Source organism: Fistularia commersonii, chromosome 2 (assembly GCF_037954325.1).
Source record: "Fistularia commersonii isolate RoL2024-O1a breed Wild chromosome 2, RoL_Fcom_v1.0, whole genome shotgun sequence".
Lineage (NCBI taxonomy): Eukaryota > Metazoa > Chordata > Actinopteri > Syngnathiformes > Fistulariidae > Fistularia > Fistularia commersonii.
Genome location: NC_141285.1, coordinates 4,510,645 through 4,517,777, shown reverse-complemented (window position 1 = coordinate 4,517,777; position 7,133 = coordinate 4,510,645).

Sequence of the window (7,133 nt, the reverse complement as noted above, 5' to 3'; positions counted from 1 at the left end):
AATTCTTTGCTCCCTCCCTTGCCCTCCCCTCCATTTGAACATCAGAGCAGGCAACCCCAATCCCCCTTTAGCAAGCACCCAGACCTGTTAAGTCAACAGACGGCTGAGTCTATTGTCCCACAGCTTGATCTGGAGTGTGTGTGTTGGTTTGGCCTGGTCGGTAGGTTAGAATAAGGTTTGGACAGCGTTGGATCCACTCTAATCCCAGAAAAGCAGAGGTAGAGCCGAGTCCAGGACCTCCGGCGCTTTCAGCGATACACCCTCCTTCACCTGCATATGCGTGCGCACACACACACACAGACACACACAGACACACACACACACACACACAAATGTCCACACACTGTTATGATTGGCATTGTTGGCTGCAAAAATATTGGCAACCACGTATTCTATTGCCTCAAGGTCTGGCAATACCAGAAAATAGCACAGACAAATTAATCCGCCTATTTTAGCTGAATATGTGGATCCATAGGTTTGGTCAAATATTCAGTACCCAGATATTTTTTCAATTTAACTTGTTTTATGGTGCAGATCGCACCTTTTTCTACAATATGATTCGATCTGCACATCAATCCCTTTGTAAGATCACAAAATGACTGCCCACAGGCGTACGTGTGCGGGTGTGTGTAATCTTTCATATCTTGACAACCGTCGTTCTGATTGGCACCACCGCTTGTTATGGTCTTTGTGTATTTGTGCTGTCGGTTTAATTCTGAGAACCCAACAAAAGGGACTGTCCATCGTGAAACGAAGGATGTAAAATCTTTGAGATAACACAGCTGGCCTTCCGCACAAAGATGCAACAAAGTAATCACTGCGTACCTCTGGAGAGGTCACAGCCTGGGATGTTATACAATGTTAAACCTTTTTGAGTTAAAACTAAATGGCTAAATTTGTTTGAAATCCATGCTTCTTCTGTGACAGCTATAAATGCATGAAATTTATTTTGAAGATGATCTTTATCAAGCAATTTTCAAGGCCCAATTTTAGTGATTAATTAATTCATTCATTAGTTTATTCTTTCATTTATTATCTATATCTACCAACAATTTTTCTGAAGGAGTCTCCCGAGGGATCAATAAAGTTCTAAGCTTTCTATCCTATCCTATCCTATCCTATCCTATCCTATCCTATCCTATCCTATCCCATCCCATCCTATCCCATCCTATCCTATCCTATCCCATCCCATCCTATCCCATCCTATCCTATCCTATCCTATCCTATCCCATCCTATCCTATCCTATCCTATCCTATCCTATCCTATCCCATCCCATCCTATCCCATCCTATCCTATCCTATCCTATCCTATCCCATCCCATCCTATCCCATCCTATCCTATCCTATCCTATCCTATCCTATCCTATCCTATCCTATCCTATCCTATCCTATCCTATCCTATCCTATCCTATCCTATACTGCTTATCATGCAGTCTGGGCTGCAGGGAGCTGGAGCAGATCATTGGGCAAGAGGTAGTGTTCATTCTGGACCGGTCACTGGTCAATCACAGGGCCATATAAAGAGAAATACAACCGTTCACTCAGTCATTCACACATCTGGGCAATTTAGGGTATCCACTGAACCTACTGCATGCTTTTGGACTGTAGGAGGAAACTGGAGAACCCCCAGGAAACCTGCCCAGATACAGGGGGAAAACATGCATCTCCGCCTCCCTGAATTTTAATGATCATTTTCTTACATTATCACAAAATTACTGTTCAATACTAAAAACACGACTGAATATGTGTCTGACTGAATGGTATGGAGGGAGAAGTCAAAAGTTGATCCCTAAATTTCACTTTTCATGAACTGAGAGGACAAGTATGTGTTTCTGACGCGTCCAAGAATATTTTGATTCCGCTGTGAAATTTTCTACATTTTCTGCTTCGAGTGCTTCAGTTTTCTTGTCAGGTGGTTGGTTGCTATGCTCCTACTGATCCAATATTTCAATTAATTGAGCTGTCACTGGTATTATTTTCACAAGAACAAGTACTCCTCTCAGTGGCCTTGGAGGGTTAATCCATTATTTTTTGTGTTAGATTTATTTTGTGAGCGATTGACCACACTGTTTGAGAAATAGTTTATTTTTTCTAAAATTGTGAGAGTAAGTTTTATGTCCAAGTCACACACACCACGCAGCAAATGCATTTTTTTTCTTCCCCCCTTCTATTTTTCTTATCACCACGCCGCTTCCCAACCTCCCCTCCATTCCCTCCTGGCCTCGTTTTGAAAGTCCATAAAGTATGAAGTTCAGAAAGAAATCAGAAAGTGTTCCAGGAGAAAAAAAAAGAAAAAAAAAAGACATCCAATAAATTAGATTAATGATGATTTGTGGAAAACTGAGTTTTATACTCCATGCCTACAGGTGCGGGCTATTTTAAACGTGTGCTGCATTGAAAAACAGCTGTCCCCTGGTCAAATAGGGGTTGGTATTTTCAGGAAGATACCAACTTTGTTATGCTAGCCCGCTTAGTGTGGTCCCTCCATGTGAAACGCATTCCCACACGATCCCTCAGCCAAAGCTGGAACGAAGGGCCAGCCGCCGACTTCCACGGTTGTCAGATAAGGCGTTCGGCCAGCTGAGCGCAGAGGGAAACGGCTCACCCCTTATAATTATTAATGGAAAGGATTAACTAACGTCGTTCCAAAGATAGCAAGTAATGGATCTGATGTGATCGTTTTTATTAAAGGCCTTTGACTTGCGGTTTTATATGAGTCCAAAAGAAATCCAGCACCGGGCAGGAACCGCCGTGGATGGGTAACAACTCTGGGTCTTGTTTGTTACTATCATGACGTTCGAGGCATGTGGCACGAAAGCACGGACATTGAATGATGGCGTCCATGAACTAACCTGAATTGTACTAAGAAATAATATATCTAATATGTCTTAAAGGATGTACTGTTATGACAGCTGGGTCTTCAAATTATTAGTCAATCTGTCAATAGGGATTACTGCAGAGGCCTGTAACGTATCAAGACCGAAACCTTAATGCCTGTTACCAGAGGAGAAAGAACAAGTTAAACTCTATATTCGCTATGTGATATAAATAATTTCGACTTCGGAGGTACCCACGGTGTAAATGATAGACTGATGTTGGGCCATGAGTCCGTATAAGATGCCGGTTTCCCACGTACTTAAATCTTCCGAGTATTTCTTTTCTTGATGGGTAAAAGTGAAAAACCAGAGGAGCGTACATGGGAGCGCTAACAGTGGCTTGGCTTGTGTGCGGCGTGTGTGTGTGTGTGTGTGTGTGTGTGAAGGAATCAGGAAAACAGTTTGGAGCCAAAAGAGATGAGAAACATAATCAAGATGGCTGTAATTCTAAACTAATCATAATAACACCTTCTTGTGTGTAAGTATTGTTTCTGATCCCCCAGGAATGCATACATCACTTTGTAAATTGAGTTTCTGTTGCTACATACCGTCGCATTGTTTTGGAACCACATGCATGAGACCAAACAAAAAAAACATAACAAAACAAAAAAAAAAAAAATGTCCAGACCTGAAAATCAAAGCATACAAATCTACATTGTTGCAGATTTAATTTCTTTTTCAGCCCCGTAGCTGAACCGGGTCTTCGGTTACTGCAGGAGCGCCACGGAGCCTAGAAAATATGTGAAAATTGATGGATGATATGTGGAACTTTCCTTCGCAAGCGAGAAACGACGAGACCTGAACTTTTCGTCGACCGATATTCGCTCGATTTCTATCCCGATCGTCACGTGTTACACGGAAACAAATGTCAGTCAACGCAAGCGCAATTTTACTCGTGAGCCGAGTCAAATCACGAGACGTGGCTTACGGTTTAGAATTTCATTTATTTTTTTTTAATACCGAATCAAAGCGAGACCGGTCGCGCGTCACGACCCCTGTGATCCTCATACCTCGTACCTCATTTCCTTCCCTTTTCGGGACCCAATGTTCGCTCCTTCAACTTTCCTGTCGCCATACATATTATATTATACGGCTCTAGATTCAAAACAAGCTTTGATAAACCCCTTACCCCCCCCCCCCCACCCCCTTTACCCCGTGTCTTCTTAACCTCTAGCTCCTGAACACTCCTCTGTGACCATTTCGGAGGAAAGAGTTAAGCCGTGGGGTGTAAGTGTAATGCACACCGCCCCTGCGAATTGACTTTAAACGGGCGGGGGGCGGGAGAAGGGTAGGGGGGGAAGAAAGTCAGAACACGGCAAAAGGTTTTGATTTATGGGGGTAGAACCACATTTGATATTCATTTCCGCAGCTGTGGCCAGCTAAAAAAACAGCCTGCAAATAGACCCGTACTGACAATGGCGCAGTGTAGCCGTCCGCTGTGTGTGTGCGTGTGTGAGAGACAGTGTGTGTCTCAGAGCCTGCGTGCGTCACTCCTATTTTAGGAATGTTTTGGGGCTCTTTCAGTCAAATTCGCTGCAGATGTTTCTGATTCGCAAAACACATATAATAAGTAATTATTGAAAACACCTTTCACTTGCCCAGGGTTGTGCGGCGCTTCATTTTGTGTAATCGAAGCTGCGGTTTTTTTTCATAGAGGCGCGGGATCCAAGAGTTTATTGAAAGCCAGCAAAACAGCCCTGCAGTCAGAGTTTCCTGAGAGAAGATGAGAGAAAAAGGGAGCTTACAGAAATATTCCCCCGTCCTGCCTCGGTAGAGAGGACAGTAAGAGAGGAGAGGGAGGTCTGGAGATAGAAAGATGAAGATGGGAGGATCAGCATATTTCATTGCCAACCAGGTGGAGAGAGATGAAGTGATTTAGTGGTTGGAGATAAAGGATTGACAAGTCTGTTTATTGGTCCGGTGATTACTGGAGAGAACCTCCTGCGAACATGGATGGCATGTAAACTATCACATCTAACTTTTATTTAACCACAAAAACTACACCAAACGGTTGTACCCTCTGATTGAGCTGACATTTACAACAGCTACGCAAAAAAAACAAAACAAAAAAACCAATAGGAAAAACAGGGATGCGTACAAACAGGTAAAACCTGCTGGCCGGTTGACAGGAATAGGAAAAGTTGGAAAAACAGAACAAAAAGGAAGTGAAAATAATCTCTGGAAACCTGGAAACCATTATGAAACATCAGAAGCAATCCTGAGATGTGAACTATAGGTGAAATTCAAAACACGTGGTCAGGGCGACACAAAATTTGGACCGACAATTTGATTGTGGATTGCATCGCGAGGTATCGGTCAGTAGCGCCCGCAGCCGCGACCCCAAAACCATGCATGCTAATGCTAGTTATGACAAGCTAACAGAAAGGGGGGGGCTCAAGCTGACAAAACATGTCTTAAGAAAAAAAATAATCTCGCTGAGCCATTCCAAGACGGGATTACAACGCTGGACCTAACTACAACCGGATCTAAAAAAAAAAAGGAGTACCGTAATTTCCGGACTGTTGAGAACATCTCCGGCTAGCCGATCGCTATCTTGTGCTTCCTCCTGCGCACTAAAACCGTCAAAGTCGTCTTCTTCGGTGTCGGAGTTGAACAGACTCAGAATTTCCCGGTCATTTCATCGGTCCGATATGACGAGGATACATGTTTTATATTAGCCGCATCATTGTTTCAGGGAAAAAAGTCGCATCTACCGGAAAGTACGGTAGTCTCTTCTCTAGATTTTATTTTGCTAACCCTACCAAACCGGTCAGATCCTTTGAGCATTCAGGTGCAAAGCTTCCCTTCTGTTGAACCATCTTCCATTCTGCATCAAGGGTGGGCGGGCGGAGACCCTCTCTTTGTTTAAGAATAGGCTTTCTTTTTGAGAAAGCTTAAAGTTAGGCTTGACAAGCTCCTTGGTATCCCATGATGCACTTCTGTCATTCCTCCCACTCTTCCCCGTCATGTCTGCACTTGTGTCCCATCATCAGTGCATTATAGTAATCTCATATCTCCTCCCAAGTCCTTGAGTCCTCTCATTTCACAGGTTCCCGAAGGGCGTGTCTTGTTCTGCTCCTGAGGTCTTGCCAAGCATCCACCGTTAGTATTTTTTTATGTAAATTGAAGTATAATTTCCAGCTACCGCCGTGTAGCTTTCAGCGCTAGCGTTATGATTATTAGTAAGACTTTCATTGTTTGTATCACATTCTTGCTTTCTTCCTCTCTCTCTTCCTTTTTACCCCAACCGGTCAAGGCAGAAGGCTGGCCACATTCAGTTCGGATCAGTCGAAGGACAACTGTGTTGCGATTTGGCGCTACATAAATAAAATCTAATCTGATCTAATAACCGTTTGATCGAGTCACACGAATGTCTTTCTCACCTTCTATGACAGGGGTGTCAAACGTACGGCTCGTGGGCCGGTGTCGGCCCGCCAGGGGGTCCAATCCGGCCCGTGGAATAAATCTACAACTTGAAAAAAATACATAAATGAACTATTTTTTTAAATAAAAATGCAGTTCCTATACTGTCTGTTAGGGTTGCACTGTTCAGTCAATGTTAGCAACATGGCACGACACTGTGTGACTCACAACTTTCAGCAGATGGCAGCAACGCATCTTCCGGGTCTGTAAATAGCATTTTATCGTATCGTTAGAAATGTACCTGCTTTTCCATCGGCCCCGACACCTTCACAGGCAAGATGTCGTCGTCAAAAAAGAGAACAGTGGACATGGAGTGTAGGGTTTTCCAAGAAAAATGGACCACTTCTTATTCATTTGTTGAGGTTAATAAGAAACCTGTTTGCTCGGTGTGGATGCGGCAAGTTTCGGAGCCACTATGAGACTCGTGATGGTGAAAAATACAACAAAATGCACGGAGATGCACAAAAACTGTCTTCTGAGAAGACAGAACTGAGGCACAGTGTTGTTGAAATTGCACTTTTCTTAATGAATCTCAGGTTGTTCGTCATGTATTTTCTAAAGGAACAGTTCTCTACACATGAAGGTTTTTATCATGCACCTGCTTTTCTTTGCATGAAAACAAAGGAAACATTTGGACTTAGTGTTACTTCTTGGTAATTACACTAAGATTTTACCGGTACGGACCCAAATCAGTCCACATGTGGCCACCGGACCAAAATGAGTTTGACACTCCTGTTCTATAATGTGCATTTCTGGGACATATATTATGGGTCACATTGGGACTTTCTTCTTAGATAACATAATTATGTAAAAAATAATATATAAACAATGATA